A 25,285-nucleotide genomic window follows, 5' to 3' on the forward strand; every position below is an offset into this window, starting at 1 on the left:
TGTACATTTTCACACACAAAATAGATGAAATCAGATATCAAACTTTCAGCATTTAAATTATTCTGACAATAACTATAAAAATTCACTGCTAAATAGCATTTCCAAGTCTGTCTTTTAATAAGGCTTATAAAATATTTTGCCATACAGAAGTTTTTCCTTTTATGTAATCAATTTTGTTCTCTTTTTGGTTTCTAATCTCAATGTCATGAAATCAAAATTAAATTCTTCTAATACTATGTGACTTTTTCAAATTTAAAACATGTATCCAACTGGAGTATGACGATACACAGTACTAAAGGAAAGTCTCTTTTTCCAAATAGATAACCAACAATCATCCCACCACTAATTAAAAAATCTGTCTTTGGCTGGGCGTGGCTCATGCCTGTACCCCCAGCACTTTGGGAGGCCAAGGTGGGTGGATCACCTGAGGTCAGGAGTTCAAGACTGGCCTGGCCAACATGATGAAACCCGTCTCTACTAAAATACAAAAATCAGCCAGGGATGATGGCAGGTGCATGTAATCCCAGCTACTCGGGAGGCTGAGGCAGGAGAATCGCCTGAACCCAGGAGGCAGAGGTTGTAGTAAGCTGAGATCACACCAGTGCACTCCAGCCTGGGTGACAGTGTGACATTCCATCTTAAAAAAAAAAAAAAAGGTCTGTCCTTTACCAACTAATTAAAAATTATACATCAGGCCGGGTGTGATGGCGCACACCTGTAATCCCAGTACTTTGGGGGGCCAAGGCGGGTGGATCACTTGAGGTCAGGAGTTCAAGGCCAGCCTGGCCAACATGCTGAAACCTTGCCTCTACCAAAAATGCAAAAAAAATTAGCCAGGTGTGGTGGCATGCACCTGTAATCCCAGCTACTTGGGAGGCTGTGGCAGGAGAATCACTTGAACCTGAGAGGTAGATGTTGCAGTGAGCCGAGATTGTGCCACTGCCAGCCTGGGCAACAGAGTGAGACTCTATCTCCAAATAAATAAATAATAAGTGATATGTCAAACACCACAGACAGACAGTTCTGTATCTGGGTCCTCAATTATTTTCCATTACTCTGTTTATTCCTGAATAAACACTAGATTTATTACTATAATTTATACTAGGTATTATTCTATACAGCTGATTAAAAATTTGAGATTTTTTGGTGTTATATTCATCACCCACATTCCAAATAAACTTCAGAGATTAATAATTTTGTTAAAATACTGACTGGAATTACACTAAATATATTAATTTGAGAAAAATCACACTTAACTCAATATGTAACTACTATCAGGTCTTTTCATTCAGGCACATATTTGACCAGTTAGTCATCCCAATCTTTTATATTCTTCAGTAAAGTATCACAATTCTCTTATGCCTTACCATATTCTTGCCATATTCTCTATTTTGACTGCTCTTGTGAAGTACATCTTAATGAGTCACAATTAATACTGATATGCATTTATATTTTAGTTACGTTAGCAAATTTCTCAGTTTATTTCTCAGTTGAGTTTACTATTAAATTTTAGGCTAACAACCCAGGATTAACAAACACCTCAACAAGGGACTGGTTAAACAAACAGGACTATTTTCATGGCCTTAACACCGGGCAATTGTTTGCTATGGCCTCATGCTAGCCACATACACATGTATTCCAAAATTGTCTTAAGTCTTGAGCACAATGAATTCCAACTGTACAAACAACTTCCTCTACAGAACTCGAATTCTGCCTCTTTTAACCGTTCAGTGCAGTTTTATTAATATCAGAAAAAAATGTTAACACAACTGTAATCACTAATTTCACTTATATAAGACATTATAATTATAATTATCTGGACTTTCATGTATGTGATTATACGTGAAAATCTAGTCATTATATCAAAACTCGTTGTATCAAAACTAAGCCATGATAAAAGATAAATGGCCAATAAAGTCATGAAAAGATGTTCAACTCATTAATCATTAGGGAAATGCAAATCAAACCCACAAAGAGATACCACCTAACATCCAGTAGGATGGCTACTATTAAGAAAAAAAAAAAACACACAGAAAGTCAGCACTGGAAAGAATGCAGAGAAATAGGAACTCTTGTATACTGCTGGCAGGAAGATAAAATGGTACAGCTAATATGAAAAATGGTACAGCAGTTCCTCAAAACCTAAAAATAGAATTATCATATGATCCAGCAATTCAACTTCTGAATATACACTCAAAAGAAATGAAGACATTTTGCTAAGTGAAATGAGCCAGAAGTCTCTCTCTCTCTCTCTCTCTCATACACACACACACACACATACACTGTATTTCAATTTATGAGGTACCTAAAGTACTCAAGTTCATAAAGACAGAAGATACTTATTTGCTTAATGGGTATGGAATTTCAGTTTGAAAAGATAAAAAATTTCTAGAAGTGGACAGTGGGATGGTTACACAATGTGAATGTACTTAACACTACTGAATTGCACAATTGAAAATGATTAAGATGATACATTGTGTTTTGCGTATTTTACCAAAATTTTTTAAAAACTAGTCATGATATAGGGAAGGACAATTATCATTACCATTTTATAGAACAGGTAGTAGAGTCCCAAGGTCACATGGCTAAATCATGATTATATTTTTCTTAAATATTTTCATTGTAATTATATTTATTGTGATAGGCTTTAATCTCTAAGGAGAGATCTACGTGAGATAATGCTCATTTATTTCATATCTTTAGGTGTTTTACTTAATGAAAAGGCAAGAAATAGTAGCTAAACTTTTTAGGTACCAAACTTTATAATTAGCTTGCATAGAAAGCTTTCTAAAAGGCAATACACACTTGGCTAACTTCCCACAATCTATAGAACATGATTTAATGTGTTCTCAATGTTTCAGGGTCATTTTATCTATTGCAAAACAAGAAAACTAAATTAGACAACACTCAAGGGCCCTCCGTTTTGGAGGTAAAATTTTATGATTATGAACATCAACTACAGCACCCCTTTGTAATGAAATAATGTAGGGGCTGCCATTATACTGGAGTACCCCTGAGCTTTCTCAGGGGTTCATTTATCTCTTTTCTTTACCTCAGCCGACGCTAACAACTTTCCTGTAATTCAGTTGCTACTGCTAACATGCAAAAACTGAAAATCAGCTAATCAAGTCCTTGAGCTTTTACTCCAAAAAATCTTGAGTACAGCAAGATATTCAATAACTATTTGTTGAACAAAGTAAGAGTTATTAGGGCCGGGCATAGTGGCTCAAGCTTCTAATTCCAGCACTTTGGGAGGCTGAGACAGGCAGGTTGCTGCGGCCCAGGAGTTCAAGACTAGCCTGAGTGACATGGCAAAACCTTCTCTCTACAAAAAACACAAAAATTAGCTGGGCATGGTTATATGTACCTGTAGTCCCAGCTACTAGGGAAGCTGAGGTGGGAGGATTGCTTGAGCCTGGGAGGTGGAGGTTGAGATCTTAAGAACAATATGACTTTAAGCCAAGATTGTGCCACTGTACTACGGCCTAGACAACAGAGTGAGAGCATGTTTCAAAAAAACAAACAAACAAAAAACCATAGGCCATGAAGAACTCTTCTGCCAATAAAGTGCTTAACTTTGATGCATGAATTTTGTGCAATAATTACTTTACGGACCTGGAAATATTTTCTACTTCTTTCCTAGTGTCCAATCTTAATCATCACTTTTCGAAGCTTGCGTTGAACAACTATAACCACTCAGTCGGCAGTTGGGCAATAGATACCTGAGAATTTATGTCTGAGCTGTCAAGAAGCTGCTTAATTAAGACTACAGGTTTGGGAAACAGATGTTTAGAAAATACTACTTAGTGGTGTATCATTCTACTTATTTTAACAAATTTAACAAACACATAATACTAATCATCATTTCTCAGATGAGAAAAACAAGGCAATGTCAGATTAAGTCACTTGCCTAAAGTCATATTGTTCTTAAGATCTGGATAGTTATGAGTTAATCTGACTTGGGGGGAAGAGTAGAGACATAAAAATACGTAGTCCCTCCTTATCCTTGGGGGATACATTCCAAGAACCCCAGTGGATGCCTGACATTACAGATAGAACCTAACCCTATGTACACTATGTTTTTTCCAATACATACATACCTATGATAAAGCTTAATTTATAAATTAGGCACAGTACTCTTCTGCTTTGGAGTCATTATTTCAGAGGTTGATCATATGTACTGAAACTGGAAAGCAAAACCATGGATAAGAGGGACCAGTGCATGCTTTCATGCCTGCCTTCTTAAATGCCATGATCACACGTGGCACTCGCTGTGATTTTGTGATGGTAGATGGAGCTGTCACTGTCACAATGCTTACCCTCCTATAAGACAAACTTGCAAGGTAGTGTACCTGGAATTTGGTTGAACAAAATGAATCTGAAGCAAAATAAGATGGTGAAAAGAAGACTATTCTCAAAGTCAGGGCATCTTATTACCAATTATGCTACTTACTAACCAGATGCAAGTCATGTGACGTTGGGATTCAGCTTCCTTATCTAGAAAAACGACATTGGAAGAGTATCTCCAAAGTCACTTCCAGACCTAACATTTATGGTTTTATGTTCTATTCATAGGCTGTTCATTTAAAATACAGGTAAGCAAGGGGATGAATGCTACAACAGCAGAAAAATGTGGCTCTTCCCAAATTCATTAGCATACCAAAGGCTAAAGCAGACCTTGTCCCAGAAAGTTCTATCAGTGCCAACTCCACTTTGCAGCACTCACCTAAATTTTCTACTAGAGATCTCAGAAATTAGACAAATGGAAAATGGTGAAAACCGTACAGAGAGCAATCAAAATTAACAGCAGGAAGACTGAAGACATGAGGTGGTGAACCTCTAATAGTGAAAAGACACTTTACTAAAGATACCTTAAGACAGCCGGGCGTAGTGTCTCACGCCTGTAATCCCAGCACTTTGGGAGGCCAAGGCAGGTGGACTGCCTGAGCTCAGGAGTTCAAGACCAGCCTGGGCAACGTGGTGAAACCTCACCTGTACTAAAATATAAAAAGTTAGCTGGGCATGGTGGAGCATGCCTGTAGTCCCAGGTACTCTGGAAGCTGAGGCAATCGCTTGAACCCAGGAGGCGGAGGTTGCAGTGAGCTGAGATCACACCACTGCACTCCAGCCTGGGCCACAGAGCATTACCAAAAAAAAAAAACAAAAGATACCAGCCAGGCGTGGTAGCTCACGCCTGTAATCCCAGCACTTTGCGAGGCCAAGGCGGGCGGATCATGAGGTCAAGAGATCGAGACCATTTGGGCCAACATGGTGAAACCCTGTCTGTACAAAAAAATACAGAAATTAGCTGGGCGTGGTGGCGCGTGCCTGTAGTCCCAGCTACTCGGGAGGCTGAGGCAGGAGAATTGCTTGAATCCAGGAAGTGGAGGTTGCAGTGAGCCGAGATCACGCCACTGCACTCCAGCTTGGTGACAGAGCGAGACTCCGTCTCAAAAAAAAAAAAAAAAAGGATACCTTAAGACAATAGAAATGGGTGAGGCGTGGATGCAACTATTCTTTGTAAACAGGTTAATATACCAGAGATGTACTGTGCACTGACTGCTTGTAAACAGTGATATCTGACACTGGAAAGAACACAGTGAAATCCTCTTCATATGTTTTAATGCTTTCAAAGTAGAGTAGTACTAAATGGATTAGGTTAGATTTTACAATTGCTCTTTTAAATGAAGACATGCAGAAAGCAAGCTATTAACAACAACATGGGAAATGAAGTTTCTCTTTGCTTGACCTGTCCATCTATAGCAGCGGTTCAATCCAATACAATAAACTTAAAAAGACAAATAGAAAAACACCTACTTTAACAAACATCTCACAGTTTTTTTCTCTAAGAATCATTTTTTAAGGGTGTGGTTATCAAGCCACTTTATGAAGACAGAATGACATATGGAACATGACAAAGCCTCATACTAATTTTTTTCTTTTGGTACAGTACAGAAGAAGCTACTTTTCACATGCTAAGCAGAGTGGTCTTTTCTTTTTAAAACAAAACACACCAGGACTCAATTGTTTAATTCCAAAATTCACACACTGGGCAAGTGAGAGGATATGACCAACTAAATACTCAAATTAGTCATTTTTCCTTCTAAGAACTTTTAATTCATACATGAAGTCACTATAATTACCAATACTCATTTTTCAAATTATTATGCTTTCTATATTTCTGTAGTAAGTAGAATTTTGTATTTCAATTTAGTAAGAAAAAGAATTACAACCAATTTTTCTTTTTTTTTTTTTTTGCTGGGAAAACACTTAAAAGGAAGGTAATAAGATACTCATCTAGGGGGAAATTTTGATGAAGAGCAAGAAGTTTCACAGTCTGAAAGTATATCCCCCACAAACTGATCATTAGTTGCAAGATGGGAAAAACTAGTAATTATACAATGGAAAAATCAGGCAACACTTTGTGTGATCACAATTAATATCTCAATGCTCAGATTAACATCATGTGCCTATAGACACAATACCATTAGAAGGACACAATATCCCCTATGTAGTATTTCAGCTGAGTATATATAACAGAATCTAATCATCAGACAAACCCAAAATGAGGAACACTCTATTTAAAAGAAGGGTCATGTGTGAATTTTTCAAAAATGTCAATGCCAGAAAAAGAAAAGCTGTAGAAATGTTTCAGATTAATGGAGGCTAAAGAAACATGACAATTAAAAGTGGTACATGATCCTAGTTGGATCCTGTACTGAAGGACAAAAATGGCTACAAATGATATTATTATTGGGTCAACTGACAAAAATGGAATAGATAAAATCTATGATGTATCAACTTTTAAATGTACTAAAGTTGGTAACTTAACTATACTCATGTAAAAGAATATCCCTAATCTTACAAACTACATACTTAGAAAACAAGGGCCTCACCCTCCAATGTTTCAAAAAATTGAAGGCTGTAAGGTGATAATCAGAAAGCAAATGAGGTAAAATGTTAACCACAGTTTGATCCTGGAAAGGGGTATGAGTGCTGTTTGCAATGCATTTATTTCTGCAACTTTTCTATAAATTTTAAATGGTTTCCAAATAAAATAAATTTTAAATAGAAATAATCAAATACTACCTTATTCTTTATTGTATCAAGTGCATCTGGAAATAGAAGATAAATTAGTCATGCCACTACCACTTATTACCTACTACAATAATAAATAATAGTAAAATTCATGAACAGAATCAATCATAAAGAATTCTCACAATTAGTTCAGGAAAAAGTAGAAGAGTTATAACTAAAGTTAACCCTTGAACTACATAGGTTTGAAGTGCATATAGGTCCACTTACACATGGATTTTTTCCAACCACATGCAGATCAAAAATACAGTATTCATGGATTCAAACACCTAATATATGGGGGGTGTGGAGCAACTTTTCATATGTGCAGGGCCGACTGCAGGACTTGAATACATACAGATTTTGGTAAACAGAGGGGGTCCTAGAACCAATCCCTCTCATATACTGAGGGACAAAGTATAATCATATTCTGTTCTTTATCTTTCTCTTCTTTACAGTAGTTATTGCAAACACAAACATCATATTCAAACATGAGATTCCCTTTACAGTACTCTCTTTTTTTTCTCCCAAGACGGAGTTTTGCTCCTGTCACCCAGGCCGGAGTGCAATGGCATAATCTCAGCTCACTGCAACCTCTGCCTCCTGGGTTCAAGCAATTCTCCTGCCTCAGCCTCCCGAGTTGCTGGGATTACACGCGCGTGCCACCATGCCCAACTAATTTTTGTATTTTTAGTACAGACAGGGTTTTGCCCTGTTGGTCAGGCTGATCTCGAACTCCTGACCTCAGGTAATCCACCCACCTCGGCCTCCCAAAATGCTGGGGTTACAGGCATGAGCCATGGCACCCAGCAGCACTGTCTTTTTAAGGTGCTAGAAAACATGTTTATAATCATTCACTACAGTAACATTTCAAGAATCATATATACAATGTTCATTTTTTCCCAATTTCAGAACACTGTGGACAATCTTTCCTTAAATAATTTCCCAAAGATCAATAATTTGATTTGTTTTATATGCAAATTTGGATTTACTTCCAACCACAGACATAACTCCTTCTCAAAGGATTTTAGTTTAAAAGTACAGGTTAAAAGACTCAGCAATACTAATACAGAAGCAGAAAACCAAAAACTGCATGTTCTTAACTTGTAACTGGGAGCTGGTCAGGTGTGGTGGCTCAAACCTGTAATCACAGCACTTTCTGAGGCTGAGGCGGGTGGATCACCTGAGGTCAGGAGTTCGAGACCAGTCTGGCCAACATGGCAAAACCTTGTCTCTACTAAAAATCAAAAATTAGCTAGGTGTGGTGGCACACACCTGTAGTCCCAGCTACTTCGGAGGCTGAGGCAGGAGAATCACTTCAACCAGGGAGACGGAGGTTGCAGGTGAGCTGCTATCATGCCACTGCACTCCACCCTGGGCAACACAGCATGACTCCATCTCAAAAAAAAAAAAAAAAAGGAAGAAAGTGGGAGCTAAACACTGAGTACACACAGACATAACGATAGGCCCAACATGGGAGACTCCGAAAAGTGGGGAGAGGGCAAGGACTGAAAAACTATCTATTGGGTACTATGCTTACTATTTGGGTGACAAGATCAGTAGAAGCCCAAACCTCAGCATCACACGATATACCCATGGAACAGACCTGCCCCTGTTCCTCTGAATCTACAATACAAATAAAAGATTCATTTGAGCAGTTAAGTCTTATTACTAAAGAATAAAGTTTCTCAAAACTTCAATAGGTTTATTTTTGTTTGTTTCTAAAGAAAGTGCTCTTCTGTAATTATCACAGTGAATTAAGAAGTAGCATGCAAAAATTTTAAACTCATACTTCAAAATTCCTTAGGGATATAATTAATTAAGGCTTCCTTTACCTGATGGCCCAAATTCTCCCCATGGGCCAACATCCCAGATAAACCAAACTCAGAAATTATTTCTCTGAAGCAAATCAAATAAAACCTTCTGCAAAGTCATAACATTCCAAGATTATCATTTCAAAACTGACAATGTACAACAATAAAGACTCAAACAAATCTTCTAACTCTTCCAAAAACACTAGCCAGAAAGATAAAGGCAACCTTAGATTCCTGCTAAGAACAGGCACCCTGTGTAGACTGTGGCCTGGATGCCAACGTTTCATCTAGTTTACTAATCCAAATGGACTGACTGTGGCTCCAACCTGAGTTCATTGAGTGACATTCTTTTTAATCTGTGGCATCTGTACAGTGAAGAAGTGGCTATAGCTCTCATACTATGCATTTATGAACTCTGGCTCTCCTCGTTCTAAGGCAGGCAGGCCAATTGTAAAAGACTGCTACACAAATGATCCAGTCCAATAGCAGCCTATTCACACAGCTGAGTTTTGTGTACCTTGACAGCACACACAGATAACAAATCTATGCTATACTGATTTATAAATACCTATTGCTGTTCACTTTTTCCTGTGGTCTTATAAAAACTCTTAAAGCTACTTTGTCTCTGCCTCTATGTCCTCACTTAGTCATCAGTCAGTAATTCAACAATAAAAAGAAGAGAAACTAGGAAACAAATATACAAATATCACCTAATAAATATATGCCATGCAAAACAGAGGAAACTGTATGAGGTGATTGAGTATCCAAGAAGGCCTTTCTTGAAGTAGTGACATTTAAGCCCCTAAATGTCTAAGGGCTTAAAAGGACTAACTTAAATTAACACTTAACAATAGGAATGTTTCTGTAGAGTGCCTACCCACTGTGTTACTTGAAAACGAGTCAAGAAATCTAAATTTCAGTCCTATCTATGTCACTTTTGATTATATTAGATACAGAGAACTCTAAACCCTCTTAATCAGAATGCAAAGGTATTGTCTCCTTTCTCCCTACTGCGACTTCTCCTAAGTGCCTATATTAGCTCAAACCTCAAGTGTTTACTGCTGGCTTTGCTTCTTTGCTTCTTTCCTGCTCCCTGAACAGCTGGCCTTTAGATGAGGCCTTTGCCTCACCTATGAGGCAAACAGACCCACTCAAACCCTTAAGATGAAATATTTAACTCTTAACTGCTGTACTGTTTTTTGCAAACCACTCAAACATTGCCTCTCTGATGTCAGTGGGGCTCTTGATACACTTTGGACTGAGGACCACACCTGAAGGCAAGACTCCCAAGTTTCAGTGTTAATATTGCTGGGTTTTTGTTTTGTCTTTTTTTGATGTTGCTGAGTTTATGGTAATTTGGCAAGCAATCAGATTTGCCTTAGGGGACAGGGACTGAATTATTTTTTCAAGATAACTAGTGGTAAAGGCCAGTGCAGTGCCTCAAGCCTGTAATCCCAGCACTTTGGGAGGCCGAAGTGGGTGGATCGCTTGAAACTAGTCCGGGCAACAAAGCAAGACCCCGTCTCTACAAAAAATACAAAACTTTGCCAGGTGTGGTGGGGTGTGCCTGCAGTCCCAGCTACTTGGAAGGCTGAGGTGGGAGGATGGTTTGAGCCTGGAAGGCAGAGGTTGGAGTGAGCTGAGATGGTGCCACTGCACTCTACAGATACCGGGGACAAAGCCAGATCCTGTTCCAAAAAAAAAAACACAAAAAACAAAAAACTAATGGCAAGTTTTATTTATCCTGTCAGGATACATAACATCCCAAATAGTAGCAACACGGAATTTATTTATTTATTTTTTTTTTTGGTTACCTCTGTGCCATAGAATGATTTTATGTAACAATTAAAATTATTAACAACATACACTAAAGTCATATCAGAATTACAGCAGTTTCCCATAATTTTGGAACATATACCAATAACACATTTATACAAATACACCTAAGCAACATGGATTTTTAAATAGTTCTTTTTGAATGGGAACAACGAAACTTGGTGAAAAACTCATTACATTTTCTTCAGCATTATGCTACGAAAATCGAATATAGCGGATAAAAATTCTCTAGAAAATGTTTTAATTGTTTTTATTACAGGGGATCAACTGGTCATATCACATCTAGATAACTTTCTATAAAGCATAATGGCATAGGAACTCTCCAACCACTAACTACATGCTGTCGTTCCAATTCTAACTCACTTGAAACAACTAACTCTACTGCCTGCTAATAGAAAGGGAGCTACTTCGCAGCAATTTCCTTTACAAAAACAACTCTCGAGGATTAAAATGTTCTCCAAACCACAATTTTATTTAGGAGCCTGAAAACTCATTCTTGCTAACCTCTATTCCCGAAAAATAGTCATTTTAAAAGGTCTCTAAAGATTATTTCATATGATCACTATACCTTTAACAGCATTCTAATAATGGTGCCACTAAATCTATATCCAAAAAACTGCTGAATAGAAATTCAACTTGCTTGTCTGTGATTAGTTTGCTAGTGAGTATCCATTGTGAACCACCCAGCAGTTTCACTCAAATATTCAGAAACATTGATGAGCCAACAGCAATATAAAAATAGACACTAAAAGAAATCTTAGTGCTAGAGAGCTCAAGCAAATAACATTATTTTTCAACTTGTGAAGTCACTAAAGTTATCTGGATATATTTCCCGTGAAAATCAAAGGTCCACCATAATCCTTAATAAACACCTGCATCTTTTTATAAAAAGATTACTGTTTGCATGCAGGTTGCGTAGGGTTCTAAAGTAGGAAGCACTAGTGTTGAGGTTATTAGTATACCAGTCACATTTTCAGGCCTTGATACTATTGTACTGGTTGGTCTCTAAACATTTGCACTACTTTTTGAATGTTTGCATTTCTAACATAAAAACTTTTTAAAATTTAGAAAATAACTTTATTTAGAAGTTCCTTTTCTTCTTTCTGGGGAAAACTGCGTATTTGGGGAACTAAAACGAGAAAAAGACTTGTCACTATATGCCCTTCTATGGGTACAAATGCTGCTTGTTCAAAAAAAAAAAAATTGTAAAACAGTTTATATTTCTAGGTTTCTTAATGGAGATTTCTAGATTTCTAACTTAGTAAGAAATGCATGTAACAAAAGTCCTTCAGTCTTTTCTCCTTTTCTCTTTTTTTTTGAGACAGAGTTTTGCTCTTCTTGCCCAGGCTAGAGTACAATGGCATGATCTCAGCTCACCCCAAACTCCGCCTCCCAGGTTCAAGCGATTCTCCTGCCTCAATCTCCCAAGTAGCTGGGATTACAGGCATGCACCACCACACCGGGCTAATTTTTTATTTTTAGTAGAGATGGGGTTTCTCCATATTGGTCAGGCTTGTCTCGAACTTCCGACCTCAGGTGATCCACCCGCCTCAGCCTCCCAAAGTGCTGGGATTACAGGCATGATCTCAGCCTGTAATCCCACCGCACCTAGCTTTTTTTTTTTTTTTTTTTTTTTGGAGACAGAGTCACTCTGTCACCCAGGCTGGAGTACACTAATGTGATCATGGCTCACTGTATCCTCAACCGCCTGTGTTCGGGTGATCCTCCCTCCTCAGTCTCCCATGTAACTGGGACTACAGGCACACACCACCACGCCTGGCTCAAATTTTGTATTTTTGGTACAAAATACAAAATTCAAAAATGAGCCAGGCGTGGTGGTGCATGCCTCCAGGCAGGGTTTCGCCATGTTGCCCAAGCTGGTCTCGAACTTCTGCGTTCAAATGATCTTCTAGCCTTGGCCTCCCAAAGTGCTGGGCTTACAGGCATAAGCCACCATGCCTTGCTGTGGAGGAAGACTTCAGCATATACTACAAATTTATAAGCCATAAACAACAGAATGAATTTCATATTCATTAAAATTTTTAAAGCCTAATCTTTATCAAGACCTATTAAAGTAAGACAGAACCCAAGGACTAATAAAATTTTAAATGTCATTTATAAAGCCTGCTAAAATAGTAGTCACATAGCTGATAAATAACTATTTCAGTATAACATAAAGAGTTTCAGTGGCTCTAGAATTACCCTAAGAGACCTTGTTCATTTTTTCAGGTAATAAATGTTAAAACACAATGATACACAGGCAGTGTTATTCTGGTGGTTGTAATTGGGACTCTGGAAACAGTCACACTAGGTAACAACTCTGACATTACCTTTTGCCTATCGATGTGCCCTTCTTACACATTCCTTAACTTTGTAATGCCTTTCTTTGCCCAAATATAAAATGGAGACAACCATAGTCTCTACCTCACAGAGCTATTTACAAGTAAAATGAATTAAAACACATACAGCAATGCTTGGTACAGGAAAAGCATTCAATGTTTGCTACCATCATGCAGGGTCCATGAGATGTGACATTACCTGTTCCTTCCACTGAAAACCATTACCTGCTCCTTCCACTGAATACAACTAAAACCCTGGACAGAATGCATGCCCCAGGCTGGGCGTGGTGGCTCACACCTGTAATCCCAGCACTTTGGGAGGCCGAGGTGGGAAGATTATCTGAGGTCGTAAGTTTGAGACCAGCTCTGGCCAACATAGTGAAACCCCATCTCTACTAAAAATATAGAAATGAGCCAGGGGTGGTGGCGAAGTGGTAAGCACCTGTGATCCTAGCTATTTAGGAGGCTGAGGCAGGAGAATCATTTGAATCCGGGAGGCAAAGGTTGCAATGAGCTGAGATCACTCTACTGCACTCCAGCCTGGGCGACGGAGCAAGATTCCATCTCAAAATACATTTAAAAAAAAAGCTATCTGAGGACTCTGAAAAGTAAATGGTAGCAGACAGATTTGACAATGGAACTAGAACTTGAAGCACAATCAACCTGGTGCTCTTTCCTACTTTTGTCTGTTTTCTCCCAATCTTCCAGTCTGGATACAAAGGCAGCCCAATTGCTAGAAATGTGTACCAGTCATGAAGAGATAAAAGCTCCAAGAGGAGACTTCTCTTTCTGGTGTAAGGTGTGTGTGTGTATATGGGGGGCAAGAAGGTTGGGAGTGTGAGGAATACAGTAGAGTGGGAGAAATTCATTATTTCCACCCTCTCTCTTGCCATCGCACCCAGACAAAACCAAGCCTGGAAGCTGTGGCACACCTAAAGCAGCTATGGACCAGCTGTACCTACGAAGAAGAAAATCCTCTCTGACCAGAAAACTGTGGTCTAAATAAAGTGCTTTGGGGAGGGGAGGGAGTAGAGTGCTATGGAGAAAGAACTTGTGTTGCTTTGGGTTTTTTGTTTTGTTTTGTTTTGTGATTCCTTCTCCTACCTTGTAGCCCCTGAGACAAATTCAACTGAGGGAAAGGCATGAGCCTCAAGCTTTCCAGGCAGAGGACCAGGAAGTGGGAGATGGGAGAGAAAGACAGTATCAAGGACACTCAGAAGGGAAGGAACTAGAGTAACACATCTGACAAAAGTTGTGTATGAACTCCTGGGCTCATCCCCAAGCTGTGACATATGGATCTCATCCCAAACAGTACATCAAAGGCTTTGAGAACTAAACTATAAGGTAGACCATCACCCAAGTTCCTGGTTGACCCCTGGGTAGCACATAGACAGAAATGACCCAAATAGCATAGCAAGGCTTTGAAAACTAACATCATATTAGAACCAAAGCCCATAGAAGGTGGGTTGGATCTTGTGGCCTGAACTGAGTTAACTGCCAGCTGTAACAAAACAAAATAACAAATCAATACTCTCCACAGGATTTAAACAAAATCTAGAGTCTCGCAATACTCAAAGTATACAAAACAACTGAAAAATGAAGAAGAATAAAAGAAGAATACAAAAGTATCCAAAGTAACTGAACATATGAAGAACCATGGCTGGGCACAGTAGCTGGCTCATGCCTGTAATCCTAGCATTTTGGGAGGCTGGGGGCGGGGAAGGGGGACAGGGATCACTTGAGGTCAGGATTTCAAGACCAGCTGGCCAAATTGGTGAAACCCCATCTCCATTAAAAACACAAAAATTAGCTGGGCATGGTGGCAAATGCTTGAATTCCTATTTGAGGCCAGGCATGGTGGCTCAGGCCTATAATACCAGCACTTTGGGAGGCCAAAGCGGGTGGATCACTTGAGGTCAGGAGTTGGAGACCAGCATGGCCAACACGGCAAAACCCCATCTCTACTGAAAATACAAAAATTCACTGGGCATGGTGGCGTGTGCCTGTAATCCCACCTACTTGGAAGCGGAGGCAAGAGAATCGCTTGAACTTGGGAGGCAGAGGTTGCAGTGAGACGAGATCGTGCCACTGCACTCCAACCTGGGTGACAGAGTGAGATGCCATCTCAACAAAAACCAAACAAACAAATGATCAATGAAAAAAAAAAGGCAGTAAACTCTGGGGAAGGGGGAGAGTCTAATTTCCAGGGTTACCACATTATTAGATTCAAATTTCCAGTTTTCAACAAAAAAAATCACAAAGCGTAAAAGAGATAGGGAAGTATGGTCCATTCAAAGGAAAAAATATTAACCAACAGAAACTGACCCTGAAGAAGACCAGTAAACAATTATCTTAGGCCAAGTGCGGTAGCTGACACCTATAATCCCAGCACTTTGGGAGGCCGAGGCAGGCAGATCACTTGAGGTCAGAAGTTTGAGATCAGCCTGGCTAACATAGTGAAACCCCATCTCTAACAAAAATACAAAAATTAGATGGGCATGCTGGTGTGCACCTGTAGTCTCAGCTACTCGGGGTGCTGAGGCTCAAGAATCTCTTGAACCTAGGAGGCAGAGGTTGCAGTGAGCTGACATCGCGCCACTGCACTCCAGCCTAGGTGACAGAGCAAGACCCTGTCTCAAAAACAAGAACAAAACACACACAAAGAAAACAATTATCTTAAAGGTACTCAACAACAACAAAAACAGAGAAAAATGCAAGAAAACTATGTACAAACAAAATAGAAATACCAATAAAGGAGTAGAAAACTGAAAAAGAAGCCAAAGAGAAAGTGTTTAAAGAGTACAATAACTCAAATGAAAAATTCACTAGAAGAACACAAAGGCTGATTTGACCAGGTGGGGGTGGGGGGCATGGGAAATCAACAGATGTGAGGATAGGACAAATGGAATTATTCAGTCTGAGTCAGAGAAAGGGAAAAAAAATGAAGAAAAGTGAAGAAAGCCCAAGGGACCTATGGGATACCATCAAGAAAGCCAACATGTATACTGTGGAAATCCTAAAAGACGACAGATAATAGGAGGCAGAGACATAATTTGAAGAAATAATGATCCAAAACTTCCCAAATTTGGTGAAAGACATGAACATAAACATCCAAGAAGCTCATCAAACTCCAAGTAGGATGAACTTGAAGAGATCTACACCAAGACAAATTATAAACAAGCTATTAAAAGATAAAGACAGATATAATCTTGAAAGCAGCAAGACAGAGGCAACTCATCAAATATAAATAATCAAGAATAGTAGCAGATTTCTTATCAGAAACTTCAGAATTCAGAAGGCAATGAGCTAATATATTCAAAGTGCTAAATGAAAAAACCAAAACTGTTAACCAAGAATCCTATTTTCAGCTAAAATGTCCTTCAAAAGTTGGAGAAAAATTAAGATATTCCCAGATAAAAGCTGAGGAAATTACTACCAGACCTAATCTGTAAGATACGATAAAGGGAATTCTGCAAGTTGAAATGCAAGGATAGTAACTTGGGCTAAGTGCAGTAGCCCATGCCTTGTAATCCCAGCACTTTGGGAGGCTGAAGTGGGTGGATCACTTGAGGTCGGGAGTTTGAGACCAGCCTGGCCAACATGGTGAAAACACGTGTCTACTTAAACACACACACACACACACACACACACACACAAATCCACTGGGCATGGTGGCATGTCCCTGTAATCTCAGCTACTCAGAAGGCTGGGACAGGAGAATCGCATGAACCCGGGAGGCAGAGAGCCAAGACTGTGCCACTGCAGCCTGGGCAAAACAGCAAGACTAATCACAGACAGAATGTAGAATAGTGGTTGCTAGGGTGGTGTTGGGGTGAGTGAGGAGTTACTGTTTAATGGGTACAGAGTTTCAGTTCTACAAGATAAAAAGAGTTCCTGGAAACGGATAGCAGTAATAGTTGCATTCAATATGAAGGTACTTAACATCACTGAACACTTAAAAATGTTGAAGACACAACCTGGCCAACATAGTGAAACCCCATCTCTACCAAAAAAACACAAAAATTAGCTGGGCATGGTAGCGGCTGCCTATAGTCCCAGCTACTCGGGAGGCTGAGGCACAAGAATCACTTGAACCTGGAAGGCAGAGGTTGCATTGAGCCAAGATCGCACCACTGCACTCCAGCCCGGGCAATACAGTGAGACCGTGTCTCAAAAAAAAAAAAAAGGTATTTTACCACAATAAAATAAAATAAAAAAAAAAAATGAACAAAACTGTGAAATGAACAGGATCTGTGGGACAATATAAAAAGGACTAACAATCATGTCAAAGTCCTGGAATAAGAGACAGAGTAACTCAGGAATAAATACTTGAAAAAAATGACTGAAATTTTCCAAAATTTCCAAAGACAAAATTACAGTCAAGAAGAACAACAAACACTAAGCAGAGTAAGCAGAAAGAAATCCATATCCAGATATATCACAATTAAACTGCTGTAACCAAAGACAAGAAAATATCTTGAAAGCAGCCAAAGAAAAATGATGCATGACATTAGAGAATAACAATTTAAATGACTACAACTTTCCCATCAGAAACAATCAAAGCCTCTTCTGAAGTGCTGGAGGAAAAAAAAAAGACTACCAGTCTGAAATTCTATATTCAGCAAAAATATTATTTAGGAATTAAGGTCATAAAGACATTCTCAGATGAAGGAAAACTAGAAGAATCTGTAGCCAGCAGATGTGCTCCAAAAGAAATGTTAAAGGAAGCTCTCCAAGCATAAGAGAAACTACCAGAGGGAAAGCTGGGACTTTAAAAATGAAGAGAAATCAAAAGAAATGGTAAATACCTGGGTAAATATAATAAACTCTTCTCCCCTTAAATACTTCAAAATGTTTGATGGCTGAAAGGAAAAAAAATTTTTTTCAAAGAAAAGGTAAAATTCCACATTGGTGTAGTTTTCAATTTATGTAGGTGTACGTATTAGTACATTTTCGCACTGCTGATAAAAACATATCCGAGACTGGGTAATTTACAAAAGAAAGAGGTTTAATGGACTTAACAGTTCCACGTGGCTGGGGAAGCCTCACAATCATGGTGGAAGGCAAGCAGGAGCAAGTCACATCATACATGGATGGGAGCAGGCAAAGAGAGAGCTTGTGTGGAGAAACTCCCATTTTTAAAACCATCAGATACTATCAGGAGAACAGCGTGGGAAAGATCCGCCCCATAATTTAATCACCTCCCACTGGGTTCCTCCCATGACACATGGGTCAAAAAATTAGCCCCCATGTTCCCCCTCAAAGAAGAAGAAAAAGAACCTAATAAAAAGCCCTCACCCAGTGAAAGGCCCTGGGACCCCCTATCATGCACACCCCCTCCATACATCTCACAAAATAGTGGACAGCAAGATCAAGGGACAGCAGGAGGGTTAGCGGAAGACAGACCTGGAGACCACAGGAGAGCCAAACCAACTCCTCCTTTAAATCCTTATCCAAATTTTTTTTTTTTTTTAATTTATTTATTATTATTATACTTTAAGTTGTAGGGTACATGTGCATAACATGCAGGTTTGTTACATATGTATACTTGTGCCATGTTGGTCTGCTGCACCCATCAACTCGTCATTTACATCAGGTATAACTCCCAATGCAATCCCTCCCCCCTCCCCCCTCCCCATGATAGGCCCCGGTGTGTGATGTTCCCCTTCCTGAGTCCAAGTGATCTCATTGTTCAGTTCCCACCTATGAGTGAGAACATGCGGTGTTTGGTTTTCTGTTCTTGTGATAGTTTGCTAAGAATGATGGTTTCCAGCTGCATCCATGTCCCTACAAAGGACGCAAACTCATCCTTTTTTATGGCTGCATAGTATTCCATGGTGTATATGTGCCACATTTTCTTAATCCAATCTGTCACTGATGGACATTTGGGTTGATTCCAAGTCTTTGCTATTGTGAATAGTGCTGCTTATCCAAATTTAAGAAAATAATTAGAACAGTGTCAGAGGGATACTGAGAACTTCCCTATCCCTTCCACACAGCAGGAATCTAGCAATGTTCCCTCTTAGGGAAGTTCCCATGGGACTGGGAGAGATTGGCTTTGTAAATGCTCCTCTTACAAGTACTGAAGTTAGGAATTTCAAGAAGGAAATGAAATCACTCCAACAAGATCCCCTCAGTTTAGTAGACCAGCTGGACCAATTTGTAGGACCCAGCTTTTATACCTGGGCTGAAATGATGTCTATCATGAATAGCCTATTCACAGGAGAAAAAAGGGGAATGATTAGGAGAGCAGCCATGACCATCTGGGAGAGGCAACATCCTCCTGGGCAAAAAGTCTTGCCAGCTGAACAAAAATTTCCAAATGTGGATCCCAAATGGGATAATAATAATCCCAGGGACCAAGCCCAAATGCAGGACCTCAGAGAATAATTAAAGGGATCAGAGAGTCCACTCCTAGGACACAAAATGTCTCAAAGGCACTCGAGATTCAACAAGAAAAAGAGAAAACTCCCTCCGCATTCCTGCAGAGGCTCAAAAATCACGTGAGAAAATTAGATCTGGAGAACCCGGTAGGGCAAGGCCTTTTGAAGGTTAACTTTGTAACATAGAGCTGGCCTGACATTACAAAAAAATTAGACAAGATTGATGGATAGAATAAAAAACCGATTAAGGAATTATTCAGGGAAGCTCAGAAGGTCTCTGTAAGGAGAGAGGAAAAGAAGCAGAAACAAAAAGCAAAAATCATGGTTTCCACTGTGGAAGAGGCAGTCAGAAAAACGTTAAATCAAAATCTCCCTCGAAGGAGAGAAGGGAATGATACGTTCTGATACAGAGAAAGAAGGGAAATGCAGGAAAAAATTCCTAAGACTATGAGTGGATGTACAAATGTGGAAAGCCAGGGCATTTTAAGAGAGAATGAATAGAAAAAAAAAAACCACAACAGCAAAGACTTGGCACCAATCCAAATGTCCATCAATGATAGACTGGATTAAGGAAATGTGGCATATATACACCATGGAATACTATGCAGCCATAAAAAATGATGAGTTCATGTCCTTTGTAGGGACGTGGATGAAGCTGGAAACCATCATTTTGAGCAAACTATCGCAAGGACAGAAAACTAAACACCACGTGTTCCCACTCATAGGTGGGAACTGAACAATGAGAGCACCTGGGCACAGGGTGGGGAACATCGGGGCCTGTCATGGGGTTGGGGGAGGCATAGCATTAGGAGATATACCTAATGTAAATGATGAGTTAATGCTGACACCAACATGGCACATATATACCTATGTAACAAACCTGCACGTTGTGCACATGTACCCTAGAACTTAAAGTATAAATTTAAAAAAAAAAAAAAAAAAATCCCCCTTATGACCATTAATGAAAACTAGTGGGGTCAGGGGTTCCTTCTGAGTAGGTCCCACTAGGAACCCTTGATAAATTTGAAGGTGGGACCTGAGGAAAAAGAAGGCACATTTTTGGTTGATACTAGGGCGGCCTACCCCTCCATAATTCACCAACCAAGGGGTACAGAACTAACGAAAAATTGACAGTATCAGGGATTAAAGGGGAGAGATCTCAGGTTCCAGCATTCAAGAAAATGTTAATTAGATTGGGACCAGAACAAATTCAGGGGTCACTCTTATATGTTCCCAAAGCAGGAACTAATCTCCTGGGTGGAGACCTGATTGTGAGATTGGGTTTAGAATTAGGAATACAGGCAGGACAAATAAAAGTAATAATGGGCCTCCTAACAGAGGAGGAAGAAAGACAAAATAATCCCCATGTGTCAGTTAGAAAAAGGCAACAGGGGAGGGTTAAAAATCACACCCTTACAGATTAAACTAAAACAACCAGGAGAAGTAGTTTGCAGAAAACAATATCCCATTTCTGCTGAAGAGGGAAAAAGGCTCCAACCAGTAATAGAGGGATTAATTAAAGATGGACTATTAGAATCCTGCATGTCACCATACAATACTCCAATTCTCCCAATCAAAAAGCCTCATGGGTCGTACAGATTGGTGCAAAATCTACGGACTATAAATCAAATTGTCCAGACCTGCCACCCTGTGGTAACTACACCGTCCTTCGTAAGACGTCCTATGAACATAAGTGGTTCAGTGTGGTGGATGTAAAAGATGCATTCTGGGCATGTCCCCTAGACTTTAGGAGTAGGGACCTCTTTGCCTTTGAACAGGAAAACCCTGTAACTGGGAGAAAACAACAATACCACTGTACTGTGCTGCAAGAAGGCTTCAAGGAAGCCCCAAACTTATTTGGTCAAGTCTTAGAAAAAGTCCTGGAGGAATTCCAACCTTTCAGGGGAACCCAGTTGTTACAATATGTTCATGATCTTTTAATTTCTGGGGAGAGGAGGGCCAAGGTATCAGAAATCACTATAATAATTTCCTAGGAGACAGGGGATTACAAGTCTCTAAAAACAAATTGCATTCTGTAGAAAAAGAAATTAAATATTTAGGACACCTGATTAGTGAAGGAAAGAGCAGAATAAACCCAGAGAGAATATCAGGAATAGAGGGTCTACCTTTTCCTAAGACAGAGAGAACTCTGAAAATTTTTAGGTTTAACTGGCTACTGTAGGTTATGGATTAACTCATAGGCTCAAAAGACAAAGATTCTGTATCTGAAACTACTAGAGGAGGAACCTGATTCCTTGCAATGGTCCCCAGAAGAAATTCAGGCAGTGAAAGAGCTAAAGCAGGCCCTCACTACAGCCCTGGCCCTAGTCCTCCCATCTTTAGAGAAATCACTCCATCTGTTTGTAACAGTAGACCAGGGCATGCCCCTAGCGGTGCTCACTCAAACCTGGGGAGGGAAGAGGCAACATGTTGCTTTTGTCTCCAAGCTTCTTGATCCTGTCTCTCTTGGGGGTGGCCCAAATGTATGCAAGCAGTAGCTGCCACAGCCCTGCTGGTTGAGGAGAGTCGAAAGCTATCCTTTGGTGGGGCCCTAATAGTAAGCCAGGTCAGGAATATATTAAATCAAAAAGATGGCTACTGGATTCTCAGATTCTAAAATATGAAGTCATACTACTAGAAAAAAAAGATTTGGTCATAACAACAAATACTTGCCTGAATCCAGCCAGTTTCTTGTACAAAGGAGAGGAGAACAAAGAGTCATCAGATCATAACTGCTTAGGTATCACTGAGTATCAAACCAAAGCTAAACCTGCCCTTAGCGAAGCTCCACAACATGATGGGATAAGGCTGTTTGTGGATGGGTCTTCCCGAGTGATAGATGGCAAGAGACATAATGGTTATGCTGTCACTGATAGAAATAAACACTCCTTATCTGAGAAAGGTAGATTACCTAATGGTTGGTTGGCCCAAACCTGTGAATTATATGCTTTTAACCAGGCTCTAAAGCTCCTTGAAGGCCAAGAAAGTACTATATTTACTAATTCTAAATATGCCTATGAGGTGGTACACACTTTTGGAAAAATCTGGACAGTGCAGGGCCTAATAAATAGTAGGGGGAAAGAACTGGCACATGGGGAACTGGTCAAACAGGTTTTAGAAAGCCTCCGGCTTCCAGCAGAGGTTGCCACAGTTCACATAAATGGTCATCAGAAAGGTAACACCATAGAAGCCGTAGGAAACAGGCTTGCAGATAAAGCTGCTATGCAAGCCTCCCTGGAGGAAGAAATTAGACTATTTAGCCTGATCCCAGACATCCCTAAGGTAGTATTAAGGCCCCAGTTTACCAGAGAGGAGAAGGAAGAATTAGGATAGGGGTCACACAAACTGAAAATGGGAAATGGGTACTTCCTGATGGGAGAGAAATTAGTAAACCCCTGATGAGAGAACTAACGTCTATATTACACAAAGGGAGTCATTGGGAACCCCAGGCTCTGTTTAATACAATACATAAGAATGATGAGTGTATAGGGAGTTATACTTTCCCTAAACAAGTACATGGAAGCTGTGTAACTTGTCAAAGGATACACAAAAAGGTGATTAGTAAACAGGCCACAGGAGGAAGACCTCCCAGACTAAGACCATTTAAAAGCATTCAAGTAAATTTCACAGAAATGCCCAAAGTAGGAAAACTAAAAGTATTTACTGGTGATCATAGATCACCTTTCTGGCTAGGTCCTGGAAGTCTTTCCACTCCCAACAGCCACTGCCGGGAATGTAGTCACAATAAAATTAGAACAGAATGTACCTAGATTTGGCCTAGTGGAAAATATTAATTCAGACAATGGGAGCCACTTTACCTCAAGGGTGTTAAGGGGAATTATGGAAGGTTTACAAATTAGATGGGATTATCACACTCCTTGGTATCCCCCTTCCTCTGGAAAGGTAGAAAGAATGAATCAAACTCTCAAAAAGCATTATCACCAAACTAATATTAGAAACCAAAATGCCTTGAACGAAATGTCTCCCAACAGCACTCCTCAGAATTAGGACAGCCCCAATAAAAGACTTGGGATTGTCCCCCTATAAGTTATTGTATGGGCTCCCATATTTGGGCAGAGCTACAGATCTTCCTACTTTGGAAACCAAGGATCAATTCTTAAGAAATTACATACTGGTCATATCCTCTACCCTGTCATCCCTTAGGTTAAAAGGACTTCTGACTCAAACTCTGCCTCTTGAGTTCACAGTTCACCACTTCCACCCTGGTGACATGGTGCTGATTAAGACTTGGAAAGAAGACAAGTTCCACCCAAGCTGAGAAGGTCCCTATGAAGAAGTGCTCCTAACCACTGAGATGGCCATGCGAACAGCTGAACAGGGGTGGACCCACTGAACTCAAGTCAAAGGACTGGTAAAAGAGACCTCGGAAGGGAGGGAAAAGACCAGTGGAAAGTGCACAGGTCACCGGAGGAACCCTTAAAGTTAACTCTGAGAAAAATCTAAAAAGAAAACATAGGCTGGCCCCATTTCTGGAAATTAATATAGCTGAGATGGTCTACTACACAAAGAGCAGAAGGTCAAAATGGAAACTGGCAGGGGATTCCTCCCTACCCAATCAGGTTTGTAATCTATGTAACCAAGATGGTAGCACCCCAGATTATAAGATTTGATGGCTGCCAGGTCTCACCTTGTGGGAATTTTGAAAATCAGAGATCTCTCTCGCAGGTGAATAAATATCTTTGCCCTGAACCAGATACAGATTACAGTAGGGCATTACCACGCCCCAGCTGGGATGATGTATGGTGAACCACACAATTCAGGGTTGGACAGTAAACACGGGGTGGGTAACTCCAAGCTGAAGACACTTAAAGAATAAACTACATCTGTCCAATGGCTCCTTGCCAAATGACTGCCAAAATTTAGAATGCAATCCTATACTCATCACCATTAGCAATCCAGCCGTTCTAGGCCAAGAACCAAAAGTAGCATCTCAGGTATATACGTTAGGGGCAGACATCACAGGGAAAGACCCCGTAGGGTGATTTGTTCTCAAACTAATCAAAAACTCAATGTCCCATTTGCCTAGAACTACCCCAACTCCAGACCCTAATAAACACTTTAGTCTGCCAAATAATAACCCTAAAAGGGTAAAAATAAATTGAAGTAAAGGATTTAAGGCAAACTTTAGAAATTGAGACAGGGTACAGGGATGTAAATGCCTGCGTCAGACGTATCAAATTTTCGGTACAAGCCCTCAACAAGAGTGACTGCTATGCGTGTGCTGCGGGAGGACCTCAGGCATGGGTGGTTCCATTTCCCCTAGGATGAGATACCGATCCTGAAGAAATGGATTACATGCTGGCTCTATACCAGGACAAAGATGCATGGGAAAATAAGGTTTGTAAGAGTCTGTCACTGCTCTGTCCCACATTGCAGAGGTCAGATCCCAAAGCAATCCCCTCATTCTCTCCAGGGAATATGAACCACTCCTCTTGCCTCTCTAGATAGGGGGCAGAGTTCAATAAGCCCATGGGAAAACTCTCAATTTGTACCCACATCCTAAACATCACTGGTAAGTCAGGCAATGGCAATCACTCAGCTCTCCATATACCCCAGGCTAACCTCTGGTGGTATTGTGGGAAAAGGAACCTCCGCAACTTGTTACCATCCAACTGGACTGGGACTTGTGCTGTAGTCCAAGTGGCCATTCCCTTCTCCCTGGCATTCCATAAGATACCCGAAAACACACATGGCCACTGACAGCAGAGAGATATGACAAACTCTTTTAATCCCAATATATGTGTTGACTCAATAGGAGTCACTAGGGGGGTGCTAAATAAATTTAAGGCCCAAAACCAAATAGTTGCTGGGTTTCAGT

General features: G+C 40.0%; 1 protein-coding gene across 2 annotated transcripts in view; it reads right to left on the minus strand.

Moving 5' to 3' along the window:
* Positions 1 to 25,285, minus strand: part of ARL8B (ADP ribosylation factor like GTPase 8B) — a 54,735-nt gene that overhangs the window by 10,455 nt on the left and 18,995 nt on the right. The window lies entirely within an intron of this gene.

Source organism: Papio anubis, chromosome 2, assembly GCF_008728515.1.
Source record: "Papio anubis isolate 15944 chromosome 2, Panubis1.0, whole genome shotgun sequence".
Classification (NCBI taxonomy): domain Eukaryota; kingdom Metazoa; phylum Chordata; class Mammalia; order Primates; family Cercopithecidae; genus Papio; species Papio anubis.